General features: G+C 31.2%; 1 protein-coding gene and 1 long non-coding RNA gene across 2 annotated transcripts in view; both read left to right on the top strand.

Moving 5' to 3' along the window:
* Positions 1–16,275, top strand: part of LOC121132640 (prohormone-4) — an 82,520-nt gene that overhangs the window by 24,563 nt on the left and 41,682 nt on the right. The gene's annotated exons all lie outside the window — the stretch shown is intronic.
* Positions 12,265–15,487, top strand: LOC121132641 (uncharacterized). The gene is made up of 3 exons (XR_005869404.2): positions 12,265–14,657; positions 14,854–15,098; positions 15,153–15,487. It is a non-coding gene; the product is annotated as an uncharacterized lncRNA (long non-coding RNA).

The raw sequence follows: 16,275 nt of genomic DNA on the forward strand, positions 1-16,275 counted from the left end.
ACGAAAATTTCTCTCTTTTGAGAATATCGCTCATTGATGATATAATTTATGATGCAGCTAACACTATTTGCTAATGGACCTGTAATATAAATATGTAGACACATAAGTAAATATAAGGCAGTAGTTCTTAATATGTGATTTAGTAAGTTTGATTACTTGGTGTCAAGAAAAAAATGTGATTTTTAAGCTGTGGTAGAAAAAAGGATTGTCAACAAGTAAAAAAAAAAAACTTTTTTCCTACTTCAAGTAATAATGAATTAGCCGTTATGAAACTGATAAGTCATAATCAGAATCTGTAGTCCTCGAATGGAAGCGAGATCTAAGAATGCTACATTTATAAAACAATCAATTATGTATCGAATTATTAAAAGCACTCTCCCTTTTGGTAGTACTCAGGCAAGGTCTATCGAAGAAAGGATTACTTCTTTTGTTGGAACAATATAAAGACATCCAACCACTTTGTATTTTAGTGTTAAACAATGAGTAAAATATCCGGGAAATTTTCACAAAATTGAGCTTGTTTTTAAGACTTTTTTTTTAGTTTTAGAGTTAAAATGTTTCAAAAGAGCCTAAATAGGAACAAGGATTTTAAGAATTTTACAAGGAGGGAAAATGATTTTTTTTCTCTCATAAATGATGAAATTTAAAATTTATAGATAAGGAGGAATTTTTTATACTGTGATGACTATACCAATTCTACATAAGTAAGAAGGTGGAGTAAAATACGTCCTGAGCCCCGATGACACTGTCTTGGACTAATATAACTTGTCTAGTTGGATTTTAGAAATTTAGGATTCATTATTTTCAATCCAATCTATAGTTGTGACACTAGGATATGTAATTTGCATTTACGACACCAAATAATTCATTTTGAATTGAAGTTAATTAAACTGAGATATTATACACTCAGCACTTCGATACCTTTATCGTATCACACAAACTTTCATCCCAGAAAAAGAAACAGAATAAAGGCCTGAAATCATCTGGCAGTTAGTCATATAAGTCAATCATACCAACTGCTATTGTTCTTTTAAGTACTTCCTGACTATCATTGTCATATTATTTCGTCTTAACTTTTAAAATGAATTACATATGTATATTTCGTAATATTAAAATCTTACATGGTATTTTATTTGATCCTATATTATAAATAAAATTTTATTCAAAGTGCTGCTATACATTTATATTTCTATATGATAGTCAAAACTTCTTCATAGAAATAATAAAATAGCCAATATATAATATAAAACAAGTGATAAACAAGAAATTGTTATATAATATAACATTACTAAGTTTATTTATAAAAAAATAATATATTATGAAATAGCCATGACGTATCAAGCGAAACGAGAGAATCGACAGTTGACAACAAAATGCAGTAGGGTTTTTGTTAGCGAAATAACACCGCCCCAGAATTTCAAAAGGAATATTCTTATTTTTTCTTTAAATCTACATTTTATTGCCAATTCTTTTCAATATGCTCTTGAAACATTAAATCTGATGTTATGCAATCCTTTATTGATTTCAATAATGCCTTGCCTAGAATTTATTCGTATATTTGGCAATTTTTGATTAAGGGTGAGTGAATTTAATTAATGGTTTTACTTATAAGTCGATCCTTTATTTTTCTATTTTATTTCTTTTTCCTACAATGTGAGGACTAAGGTATACAACGGGTAGCTAAAAATACATTTAAAGTTATCAAAAACTTATGGGTATTCATTTGATTCCCAAAAGTCACATTAAATAATAAATATTTCATAGAAATTTTAATCAAAAAATATAAATGTTCCATAAGAATGACAAATTATATCTGGTTGACGCCCCAATCTAATGTATATGACTTGACCTTTCCAACCAGCCTACCCCAAAAGCAAGAGACAAACAGAACAAAACTTATTTTAAAATAGTTTTTGTTCCCCTTGAGATGTTTGAAACCTTGATTAACCACAAAATGAATCGGTAGTGCTCTACAGTGTGCGAGGTAAAATTGTGGACTTTTTGATAATGAACAAATTGAGTAAACTTTTGCAAGAAAGAAAAAGAATGCCTAGTGAGTTATTGATATATCTTTCTATTTTTCAAAATGATTTCCTTTGGCTGCTACCTTGGCCTCTAGCCTGTCCTAAAGGCGCTGCAGTACTTTTTGATAAAGGCCTTGAAGTAACAGATGCTCTCGTCTCGATTACGGCACAAACGGCATATTGTAGAGGGGGAACAGTCTGGGGAGGAAGGTGGCATGTTTATGCTTCAACCAAGCCAAGAATTTATGTCCTCCCTGGACCTAGTTGGTCTTGGCTGATGTTGAAACCAGTTGCCCATGTCTTCTTACATAGGAGGCCTTCCCCAAGTCCTTCAAATACCTCCTTACAGTCCTATCACTGAAATTGAGATCCTCGGCAGACTCCCTCATGATCCCAATTTTCCAGCGTCTGCTACTGCCAAGAGACCTTTTCAGGCTCTGATCTGACTCCACCATGCTTTAAATCTTGTAAGCAAGAATTGGGGAGTAGCCTAAGATCTTCATGATCTCCTCGACACTTACATGGGCATCGAACAAATCAAGAACCCATTGACTTTTCGCATAGTTGCTGTTGATTTCTGAAAGTTGTATTTATTGTTTCTTAACTGGAGTAGTTCTACTTTTAATAACTCAATCTAGTATTAAAATATTCAACCTTAAGTAATCCAGATTGATTTAAAGTCAAGTCCACGATTGTACCTAGTGTACATAAAATAAAAAAATATTTTTTTGTACAATTAAAATGTCAATCTATAGATTGTGCTATAAACCATTCAATCCATAAAACCACGTTCATTTTTTATTCATGAAAAAACTTTAACTTCTTCTTCGTTTTCATTTCGTATTTACGGTGACAAAATATGACATTTACATAATTTTCTTAAAATTTTTAGAAGAAACAAGTAACAACTTTAATGGAGTGATATTGCTCCCCTGGGTATCGAACGTTTTACAAAAATCAATTTTGATGCTTGGCAACTTCATGTTTCAAATTTTATTATTTCTTATGAGTGACGACATGTTTCCAACTTTATTATTTATTAACTATGACGTCATATATTTACTTTATCCCCCCTTATAAAAAACGTCATCAATATTAATAAAGCAAAGTTTGTCTGTCAATATGTATGAGGGTCTAAATATATGACAACATATAGTGCTCTATGATGTATAATATCATAAATATATTTTAATCTAAGAAATAAAAATGTATTTGTATTCATGGAATACTACAGGTGTGTGCAAATAGCATCCGAACGTGTATACGGGATGCACTATATATAGTGCTCTCTGATGTATATCCTATAAATATTTTTGATATAAGAAATAATAATAAGTCGTTTTAATAAAATATTGTACGCGTGTGCAATGCATGTACAACAAGAGCTCTGTTTCTGTTAGTCTCTTATGTATGTATATTATAATTGATGTGCATTTCAGTATACCTATGTTAAGATTTGAAGTAAATATAAACGCTGGTAAATAAATAAAAAAAAATGGGTTTTATACCAAGAGTATCAAAATACTCATAAGTCATCCCAACATATTTTTTTTCATTCAGATTTTTATTACATATTATTATTTTATTCTTGAGGACAGAACACATCAAATTCGTTGATATAAGTACGTGTAAGTGTGCATATGAAAAATAGAGAGTAACAATGATGATTTTGGAGGAGTTATTTTTTAAATTAATAAGACAAACTTTGTATTTTTAATGACGCTTAATTACTCCAAACAATGTCGGTTACAACCGCTAGTTACTTATATAGGGTAAAAAATAATGTCACTTGCATTCAAATAATGATCGTGGGCACATCAAAAAAGAATACCACTAAGACATCTCATGTATGTATATGTGGTGTACAAAATGCCATTTTTTCGTCTTAAAATGTAATTTTTAATTACTACAGTAGTTATTATAATTACTAAATATTATAGTAGTATTTGTAATATGTATTTAAATTGTCAAAAATCACACAACTATTGAATTATTCATATCCCAAGTAGAAAATCCATCATTTATTATAATCCATCGGATTTTTGGATTATAACTTGTACAATTTGGTTTGTACAAGTTACAACTTGTACAAAATTGTAACTTGTACACAACAAGTTGTGAAGGTTACTGTTAGTATTGATTTTCGATATGGAAATCCGAACTTGTTAGATATCGTTATCATTTTAATTAGTTCGGTCCACGTTGGGTCTTTATTTGTCCCACGAATCATTATCTTTTTTTCTAAGAGAGGAAACTTATTGTGCATGACTTATTTTTTAATACATTGTATATAAAAATCAATATGACCAAAGCGCAAAAAAACATGAAACAACTCTCTTTATAAAAGAACATTTAAAAAAAAAATAATGAATGCTTTTAGTAGTTCAAAGAAAAAAAAGATGCATGGCAGTGCTTAGGCAAATAAGAGACCTTCATTCATCCATCCCTTAAAATTTTCATAGGTAGTAAGTAGTACATTAAGGCACATAAATAATTTTATTGATGCATGCAACACAAAAATAAATATGCATTATTTCTCTTTGCATTTATTCCCCAACCCCCTTTGCTTATAAGGGCAAATACTTTCAAACTAGCATCACTTCTCACTATTAGTAGAAAACGTTTTGATCATATTAGATGATTATCATTTTATGATTATGCGTAACTTTGGGTAAAATAATACCCTTTTTAAAAATCACCTACATTTTTTTAATCTATAGTCAGGTAGCTAAAACTTTTACAAAGGTGCACTATGCATAATTTCGCCAGTACGCCATATTTTCTTTTTCGATATCAAAATTGGAGATCGCAATACTGGATAGTAGAAATTCAATTATTGCAACCTTTTAATAATAAGGAAATAACTTTGTTAAGGTAACCAGCGCGACGCAAATAGTTTGAGGGAAAAGTAATTTCGTATTTCCCTCCCTTTTTTTAACAAAAGATATTTTGTTCATTATTGGTCCTATCTGATCATACACTAAACGTTGTAAAGGTGAGATTGTATACTAAAAACGCTTTTTAGACAGTATTGTATATGGCCGGTTCAGTCGTGAGTTATCGTGCGTCGATTATTGAGAACAAGAAAGAAGAAATTCCCCATAATTTAAATTTTTACTACCTGAAAGGGAAAAAACATCAAAAGCAGTCAACAAAATTTACAATGTATAAGTGCCCGATACTTTTTCGGTTTTTGTAGAACAACAATGGTTACCGCGATTTCGTTCTGTTGTAGTGGATGTGAATAATATGCCACTCACTGGCAGGTCTGTCGTCGAACATATCCATAAAATCTTGGAAAATACCAAGATAAACCGTCATCTTAACAGTCATGGTATCGCCAAGGAGCAAATATCTATCATAAAACAGTTTTGAATGATATGCAGAATGTTGTATATAAGAAGAAACTCAAATTGGAGACGAATCGTGTTTCGTCAAGACATCGCCAGGCCACACATATCTTTGATGACGTGCCAGAACAAATTTGCCTCAATAGAGACCTGTGAAAATCGGTCGTCCGTGTTTTTTCCCCAATAGGGACAAGGATTTCTTCGAAAAGGGCATTATGAAGTTGGATTCTCGTTGTGAGCAAGTTATCGAACAGAACGGGACATACTGATATTATTTGATTGTAACACTTCTTATAAGGCATGGGAATAGAGCGAAAAGTTATGAATATATATTTTTTGTCCCATCCTTGAATTTGACTAAATACACTTTTTGGTTTTAGAAATGAAAACTGTATAAATGTTTTTCCCCCCTTTAGACATTTGAAATATTTTCCATATAATCCAGTAATAGAGTGGGATTAAAAAAATTATTAAATCTCCTTTTTCACATGGGAAGGACAATTAGCTTGTGCAATATGGGTGAAAGGTCATATCATTTACTGTCATATGTCAAAACAAAGTAATTCAATATTTAATTGTAAGGTGTCACATACTACCCTAGTATTAGCTCAATATTATATGGTCTTATATATAATATATAAGAATTATCATTCCCTTGTATTGTGTTGCAAGACCTTCCCCCATGTTGGTTTCTTATTAGTTATATAGTTATTCTCGTATATATATTCCCGATTTTATGGCTTAATTAAGGTATATCTTACATTTTTAATCCTGCAGCTTTTCTAATTTATGAATTGTTACCTACCTACGCATAAAAGCAATCATATAATTTTTACTTTCTACTGGAATCTTCATTAATTTTCCGTCAGTGAATACAACAATCCAATAAGTATAATTACTTGAACATAATTTGTTTCCACATCAAACTCATTAATGTTTTATGAAATATATATGCCAGATTAAAGGAAATATTCTTCTTTTTTTTTTTTGTTAGTTGAAAATATTATATTATATATTAATGTGGCCTAACTTAAAACAAAAAGTATTATCAACAAAATTCATGATATTCCCTCCCTCTCGCACCGATTAGGTTTAGTTATAATTAGAAATTTTAGTCTCTGATTTTGATGTTTTATGTAATTTGTCGTGTGTATTTTGGACATGTTAAAAAACAACAACAACCGAATATCAACTTGGCTACCTTGACAATTTGAAAAATATGTTAGAGGAGAACAGCTTACCAATAATTACGTTTCATTAGATCGGCTACAATCTGTAATGTATTTCATATTTCCTTCCCCCTTGTTCTTATCTTCTTGTTTATGTATTATAAGTACTGTATTTTACATAGTATAAATAGTCGTGTATTTTGTAAATAAATTAGAGTAGGGTTTTGTATTATAAATAATACACATGATCTTATAATAAGTGTGATATTATTTATCCACGTAATTTCCTCTCCTCATGTCTCTCGGTCATCCTGGATCTCTTCAACTATAAATAAGTTTGTGTCTCTCCCTCGTCAAGACACAACACAATCAGCTGTGACAAGAGAGGAGGAGGAGTAGCAAATAAACAAGGGGATTGTCAAGAATAACACTGATGTCGATACTCAATTATACTCTGAGTCCAAAACAAAACTCCACTACAAATACTCATGATTACTGTCTGCCTTTTATGAGCAAACACGAGTTTTCAATAAGATTTTGAATCTATTAAGAAAATAAGTTCACTACTCTGGAGTTGGATAATAATGACAGCAGCTAAGGAAAAGAAAATGCATTCTTTTGATTACTAATTCCAAAAAAGCGGGTCACCCAAATAATACACACGATTTACAGGACTAATCAGTAATTATATTTATGTTTACTTTACGAGGAGCAACCGCATATCGAACTCACCCACTTTGATGTTAAGAGAATCACTTCTCCTGTGTACGAGGTACATAGAGATATATCTTTCGATCTTTCCATATAGTTCACAGACTAAGTTCACATAGTTTTAACTATAATTTAAAGCTGTCATTTGAATTAGGAAAACTAATATAAACACAAAATTACCATTCAAATAAAATATATCTATTTATAATCCTTCCTTGTGAATTTTTGCTAAAGAAAATGCAAATTGCTGCATTTCCAAAGGAATAATAAAATAATTTTTACATAAATTAACTTAATTATTCATCATAGAATACAGATGTAACGAATAATCCATTTTGAAAATAATTATTCAAGCTTTCTCTTGTACTGACGAGTCACATATGAGTATTATACCAATGATTGGACTAAAATGTATGTATATATTATCTGCAGGATTGTGCGACAGTCTCTAACTTGTTGTTTAAAAAAAGACCCATTTTTATAAAAAAGTTCAAAACTCCATCTATGTGAGTCATAACTAAATGTATTTGCTGTTTAAATTATCCACTTCAGAACTTACTACCATATTTCAATTTTTGATATTTAGAAAAATATAAGTTAGAATAGCAATTTTAACTTAAGATTGTATATTTTTAATTCTTTTTTTAAATAGGATTCATGCATCCTCCATCATTGTTTTTTTTATAAAACAAACTTTTTTTATAAAACGTATTATTGAGCCTCTAACGACTATATCATTAAATCGCAGCACGCCATCATTTCGCTTCATTGTGGAAAGGAAGAAGTCCATTACCAAGGCCCTTTAAGACCTCAATGTTTCAAGGTTATCGGTGTACTATACGACCAAGTGGTACTAGGAGGCCAGGAGTGTCAATGACAGGCCCAGAAGTGGTAGGCAGAGGTCCATGAGGATTCAATCATTTGTACTGACGAGAAGATATTCACCGTGGTTATAAAAACTCAAACATTCTTCCGTACATTGGACGATAAATCCAACTTATATAATTATATTTAATCAAAAAGTTAATAAAAATACATAGATAAATATATGCATTTTTTCAAATGCAAAAAACCCTTTGTGAAAGACTGCATACAATGCTTTCTTTTATACAAATAGATATTTACAATGATAATGTACAAAAAACAAAAACAAAAAAGCCGCATAAGTAGTTTCACTTTTGAAGGTTTTCTCTTGTGGATTTCATTCATAAATATATATATTTCTCGGAGGGAGAGAAAAAGGCTTTCACTATTTCCTTTTTAATTACTATTCTATCAATATTATGAAATTTACATAAAGTTAGTATAGAAATGAAAATGTTAATTTCTTAAATAATGACATCAAAACAACAAAGAAGGGTGTCGCAGATAAATCTACATAAAACTTTAAAATCTTCCAGATCCTTAATCAGTGGATGTTTCATTCTGAGAGGTTGTGTAGTACAAATTTTAAAGAAATATTAAAAAAATAACAAAGATAAAGCAAGCTAAAATAAATTGCAAAGTCGAACTTCGTCGTTTTGGACACAGCCCGGTGGATATTATCAGTTCTTAAAATATAACAAAGAAACTGTTTATGATGGTATAAAGGGTTTTGACAACAAGGGAAAAGTCACAAGAGTGGAGCATATGTCAACAAAGGACAAGATCTGTACTTTCATCATAATAGGTGGTCAAATAAATTCCATCACAACCAAACCGAATCTAAACCCATGTGACTTTTATTTTTGGGGAAGGATTGATAATAAGACTTTTACCAACGGTCTTTGAAGTGTGCAAATGCGAAAAAATTACTAAATTACAGAGCAATAACATCGGAAATTTGGTAAAGATGTAGCTCACTCAAGGCCTCTCTTTTTTTGCTGGCAGTGTATCAACAATCTTTAGTGAAGCTTTGGGCATCATGGTGACAGCTGCTCTATTCATGAAGAAGAATGAATTTATAGAAAAGGAAAATAGTTGTGCCATGACAATGATTTTTGTCACAACAACATGGAGATTCAAATCGGGAGGTCTCAAATGTGACTGTTGTCTCCATCGAGACAGTGCAAAATATTTTTAAGGCTCTTCCGGAGACTGATAATCCTAGATCCATGAAGATTCAGCTCTGATACGACTTCCTTAGGAAGTAAATATGACCCCCAGTAGTCCAGATACTAATCCAATATATTATTTTGTCTGGCCCTACAGACTGTGAATCTAAAACAAATCGAACATATCAGGCCATTTGTTCCCCCCATCAACGAGACGAAGACCAACATAACAAGGAACTACCTTGTCACCGTTTGTTTCTCCTTCCGGGTCCGAATCCAGGCCATGATTGATGTTGAATGAGTACACATCAAATGAGCTCTTTTTCAACGTTCATATGTACAACTAAACCCAATTTTCAAGTAAATTCGTAGACAAATTGGTTTCATTGACTATTTAAAGATTTTTTGAAAAATTGGTCATTTTTATCTTATCACGCTGTATATTCTTCGGAGTTAGCCAGGGCTTGAAAATAACTCAGACGTCTTTTAGAAGTAGTATTGGGCACAGATGGAGAGCATTATGAATAAATTTGTATAATAGGTAAATACAGTGTTCTACTTGAAGTTGTTTTTTAGCCTGTAGGCTCAAAAGTTCCTATGGACTTATTTACAATACCCTGTAAACTTACTTTTCTATTTGAAAGTTATTAAGAAATAAAAACAAGATAGAAATGATTGTTTTTAGCAAGTATATAATGATTATGAACTTCTTTTGAACGACAAAGAACAAAAAGTTTTTCATTTATTTGTGGTTAAATGAATTTGAGTCATCAAACTAAAAAAAAAAAAATTTAAGATGATTTCATTGCAATTTTGGTATTTGGTTAAATAAACGACTCCAAATCCAAACTCGGGTAAAAGTGGGTGTTTTCATACCCGTACATAGTCTTTATTAGAACTAACCGTCACAAGTACAGAATAATGCTCTAATCCAATTAAGTAAAAATAAGGGACCCGCACCGAGAGGGGCGTTGGTTCCCCCTACTTTTTGTAAATAAAATAACAATAAGAAGACGCATGATTATGCTGTCATCTATATATGACGTCTTCTTTATGAAACTGTACTCCCTCCTCCCTTTTGAATTGATTCAGGCGAGTCTGGTGATCAGTTAGAGCTAGGAAAGCAAATAGTCTATAATTCCATATGATGTAAATGCAATTATTTCTTGCTTAGCTTTGAAGGTAGATAATGACGTTACAAATAACGTTGTTCATCAAATAATCCCAAAAAAGTCGTAGATATACTCGTATGTATGAAAAATGCTCGTTTAAAAACGGGGTACTCGCTAATATATGAATATATTAATACTTTTTTAATTTCACCCGCCGACGAGTAATTCCCAGCGAAGAACTCGTTTTCGAGAGTAGTATGCGAGTATGTATTAGATTAATGTTCCGGATACGTTCCACAGGTTCCTACCCAGATGTATACCAGGGGAGGACTTCTGAGGAGTCGATCCGTAGATTAAACGATGAGACTGCAGGAGATCACATCTCATTAAGTAAAGCATGACGACTTTTTCTTGTATTTACCATATAAAACATTGGAGTATAATTACTGGATGAACGAAATAAGTATAATGGAGAGGAACTTCTACTTTTAGAAAATTACTGTAATGTCCTTAGTTGTATATTTAAGCTAGCTGCAATGTCTCTCTAGCTTAATCCACCCTCGATCATGCCATCAGCCTTTTCCCTCGCTTCTAAGGAATACTCCTTCGCCATGTCTGATATTCAATTTCAACTGATTTTAATAGTGACAGTCCATCAATTTTTAGACATATTGTATATTTTTCGCTTACAAATTTATTTCCTTATTTTTAAGTAGGATATGAGGATTGAATTTCCACTATCCACTTTCGTTTTCTATAAATTTCGAGATAAAAACAGAAAATATGACGTGTGGACAAACTTATACAATGTACCCGTATATCGGTATTTATGAATGTCTAAATAATGAATAAACTTTATTGCCATAAGGAATACATGAAGCTCTCATCAGAATTTTCTCTTTTGTCTAGTGATAAGACCCATAACTAAATAATGAGAATATTCATAGAAATTAAAATGTGCTTAGTTCTTCAAACATATATTTAATCCTATAACGTCTAATAAGTCAATAACTTTCAATTAAAATATGTGCAATTATATATTTTAATTCAATTTAGCATGATACGTATTTTAATTAAATTTTTTATTCATTAATCATTATTAAAACACAGTAGAATGTGATTCGAATTTAGTTTGAATATTTACTGAAATCGTTGAATGAATGTTTTTGACACTTCATGTAACTATTTAATTTAGTTAATTGGTGTACGTATGGTTGCAGTCAGCTCCAAGATCCTCGACGGATTTAGGCAAGGACTATATTCGAATCAGATGTGTTTATATTATGATAATTAATTAACTTAAAAAAAAATATTTTTCTGGATAAGAGCACTAATTCCTTATATAACACATCAACAATGCCTATTATCATTTTAAATTGAATTTAAGGATGCATTACCATATATAAATATATCAAAAATAATTTTTTGGACAACTTTTGATTATGAAAAAAAAAAAAAAATAATTGATTTTTTATGTTATGTTTTTTTTTTTTTAAATAAAGTAGGTTGGAAAAAAGTGATTGCGTATTTTTCGCTTTATTTCAATGCTTTATAGGAAGTATTTTAATAATCTAATTTAAGACAATTATGCCCTGTACTGTTTGTTAATTGGTGGACAACAAGAATCCAACTTCCTAATGCCCTTCTCGCAGAAGCCCTTGTCTTTATTGGTATAAAAACTCGGACAATCAATTTTCCCAGGCCTCAGTTAAGACCAAATTTGTAAACCAATCGCGTTGGTCATAGACATGAACAGTCTGTAAAACACTTATTGGCAGACCCGTACTGTAGTACGGATGCATAAAAATTTCCCAACCGAGCTCCTGGAGCGCGCCATCAAAGATGTGTGCGTCCTGGCGTTGTCTTGATGAAACACAATTACTCTCCTATTCGACTTTCATTTTGTATCCAGCCTTCTACAAATGGTTCAAAACGCTTTTATGATCAATGTTCAGATCCTGAGCGATACTCCAACAGCTGACAGGATGGTCTATCTTGGTTTATAACTTTTTCTCCAAACATAATATATTTGCAATCATTCCATCAGGAGAAATGAAATTTTGGAAATTCTAAATAACCAGATTTTATACGAAAAAACATATTACCGATTTGTATTGAATGTGATTTTTTTTTTTAATGATTTGTGTTAACACTCCTCTCCAGAATAGTTTTGTTAATTAATCTAGCTTAACAAATTTGTATATTTTTTTTCGATACGAACTTAAAATTATAGATGTAATTTAATTTTATTGTTGGGGAACACAATTTTATGGAATTTTTAGTGTTTTTGATTATAATCATTATTTGAAACTTGTCACTAATAAAAGTGATGTCACTGCCATTGTATTTTACCTTTTAATTTACCTTCCCTGGATTGATGGAGTAGCCCAAGGAAGATATTACAAGTTCAAAGAAGTCCAACATGATCAAAAAAGTCCAACATGACCAAAAAAGTACAGAATGTCCTAGTCTCAAAATGTATTCACTTTTGGAGACCGATATTTTGGCCTACAAAATGCCCGGATCTAAACCCATGCAATTTCTATCTCTTTGGTATTATCGAGCATGAGGCCAAGTATCATTCTTCTGTGGAGGCCCTGAAGTCCATTATCCGTACAATGGCAAAGCAGAATCCACACAATGTTACCCGGGCCTGCCGAAGCTTCTCGTACCATGTGGCCTAGGTTATCAAGAAAATCGGAATTCATTATGAATAATTGAATGTCATTAAATGTAACTTTCACATAATAAAAAAATTATGGTTCTACTCTATCTAGTTTGATAGTTATAAGCCTTTAAAAAAATTCCAATTTATCTGGATCTCCCTTTACATATATTTTTATCTCCCATGAATAAATGTTTTAGTATATGTATGTACAACAAAAATAATATAAGTAACGAAATCTACTTTCCGCAATGAATATACAAAGCGTTACGATAAAATCGGAGCTTGTGGTAGCTGGCGATTGTGTTATAATATAGCTTTCTGATAGCCTCACTTTTTTTACCAGCATAAATGTTATTGTATGAAAAAAAATTATGGAATTTTTGGCATCATTTCCCAATTTATCTGGAGCACCCGTTGCATCCATCTTCAACAGGCTTGTCATCGTGAAATTCAATTTAAAAAAAATCATTCATAAAATAAAACACTTTTCCCATGTTGCCATATAAAGTATATATAATTTACATTTATAATTGAGTTTACTTATAACATAGGTATATACAGTACATTAACTATTTTATGTTTGCTAAAACCAAGTGTTTGTATAAGAAATTATATAAAATAAAAACTTGTCGTAGATATTTTTTTACAACTATTGAATTATTATATAAGTAAATATTTCTTTTAGCAAGTAGCTGTTGCCACATTCAATGTGTGAAGCTTTCTTCTTCAAATAAATAAAAATATGAGGATGGGGTCTCTCAAGGGAGAATCATACAAACATTTTAGTATCCATGTCTTTTTAGAAAAAAAAATACAAGAGTTAGTAAATAATCTTTTCACTTTTATAAATAGTTCCATTAGTGCTACTTGAGTGCTCTACGCTCCTTTCCTCGGTAACTTGGACAAAAACCTTGAGCGGATTAAGTGTCTCAATACTCAAAGTAGGATAAAAATGGTAGTAATTCTTAACTTAAGTGTCATCAGGAGCGTCCTCAGGGGATGGGCTAGAAGAGCTGTAGCTCCCTTCATCCCAAATTAAGGATTTTTTTTTACTAGAAAAATTTAATAATAGATTTTTTTTTTTTTTTAAATTTAGTTTTCCTTTTTTTCCAAAAAACTTTAACTTTTTGTAAATAGATATGGATTTTTGAAATTTTTCTTCAAAAAAATTATTGTTATTATTTTCAATATATTTTATAACTCAAATTTAATATTTGAATTTTTTTCCAAATAATTAAATTTTTTCTAAACAGCTATAGATTTTTGAAACTTTTTTCGCAAAAATTTTAATATTTTAAATTTTTATCTCAAAATAATAGGAATTTTTTTAATTTATTACCAACAAATTCAATATGTGACGTTCAAGACCAGACTTCTGTCTCCAAACCAGGGTTTCTAGCGTGTTGGATTCGGCGGAGTTTGCTGCAATTTTAGTGAAGTCCTTTTGGCTGACTTGGGCATATGTTGCTCGTTCATTTTTGTGGTTATGAGATGAATATCACACAAAATAAAAAATCTTTCAACGGCAATCAATTATCATAAAACAGACTTCTTGACCAGATGAGTGGTTTGCACACATAGTTAAACAAAGTAAATCGCTAATTTGTGACTCCCCACTCTGCACAGTTTTGCCAGCTGAATCTGACAAAGCACACTTTCATCAACATAGATCTCAGTGTCTAAACTTGTTCCGGATTTAAAACCCCCACGCTGTATAAGCACAGTACTTTTTTTTAATACCTTTTTTACAACCAATAGTATACACATTTTTATTATATATTGGTAGGTTGATGTTAACCCAACACCTTTCTAATTAGCTACACACATCAATTACTTTTGATAACTGATTGGAAATAAGAGAATAGTTAATTATCCTATTTTTGAATGAGTATATAGTTTTTAGGAAACTAATTGATGGATTTAGAATATACAAGACAAGAGATGAATATCTTTTGAATTCCGTATTCTATTCTAATAATACCGGGTGGACCATTGAAGTCTGAATACTTACTAATTCAATAATTAATGAAGGTAAAGTGATTGAAAATAATTCACATTTTTATATATTAAAACATACACAATTAGTTACAAACAACATAAATTTGAGCTCTTTAGCTTACATACAAGCCAAGAAAATGACAACTGAATGTGATTGATGAATTTTCCATGCAGTAAGGCGTCTCAGGACCACCATCTACACCATCAGTAAGTCCAGAATGATAGAAGGGAAGAAGGATTCTGTCCAAAAGACCAAAATGAACTCGGAGGAGTTAAAGAAAACGGACCAGGTCAATCCTCTCGAGCCCATGAGGCTCCATGCAAGATATATCGGGGTTTCACACAACTGTCCAGAGAGCTATAAAAAAGTGGGTAAAAAAACCCTTGTGAGTGTTGAGGTGCCACTTTTGACACCAGCAATGAAAGAATATCATCTTCTCCGTTACAAAACTCTTTTGAATTATTCTTTTCAACTCTTCTTTGACACTTTTGAGCTCCTGCAGCCCTGATGCACACAAAAGCATTCATCATCCAAACACTGAGAACCACTGTCAACTAGCACTAGGACGCCATGACAGAGGACTACATCCGTAGCGGATGCCAGGCCTTCCGTCGTCGCCTGTAAGCCATCAATGCTGCAAAGGGCAATGATATTAATGATTGAGAGATCCCCTACACACATATATTTATTAGATGATTTTGTTGAAATTATATTGTTAATTAATAAATTATATCTTCTTAAAATTTATAATTCAATGTGTTCAGATTTAAATAAATTACTTGGTACAAGTTAGATAAATATCTTTTGAATAACAAATTATATTCTAACAATTCTTAACAAGTTGATGAATTTTTCGTAATATTTTTGTCTTTTTAAAGGTTGGAGACAACTTTTTGACTTAGAAACAAATAAATAACTTACATGGAAATGAGTTTTTCTTTGCAATTTTACTTATGTCAAATATGTGCTTATATTTGAGATACTATGATATAATGTTTACAATATGCAATTAAAGGTTAATAAAACAACCATATTTTATGAGTTTTGTTTGAAAAGACATAAGGCCACGAGGTTTCATTGTTTCTACGCCAAACAAATTCATTTGAAACATAAATAATACAGGTTTCAAGGGGAAAAAAGTATTGGCTTCTAAATAGAATATTCAGTTTCAACATTGATTTGAATGTATATTTTTTTAAACAGAAATCG

Source organism: Lepeophtheirus salmonis, chromosome 2, assembly GCF_016086655.4.
Source record: "Lepeophtheirus salmonis chromosome 2, UVic_Lsal_1.4, whole genome shotgun sequence".
Classification (NCBI taxonomy): Eukaryota; Metazoa; Arthropoda; class Copepoda; order Siphonostomatoida; family Caligidae; genus Lepeophtheirus; species Lepeophtheirus salmonis.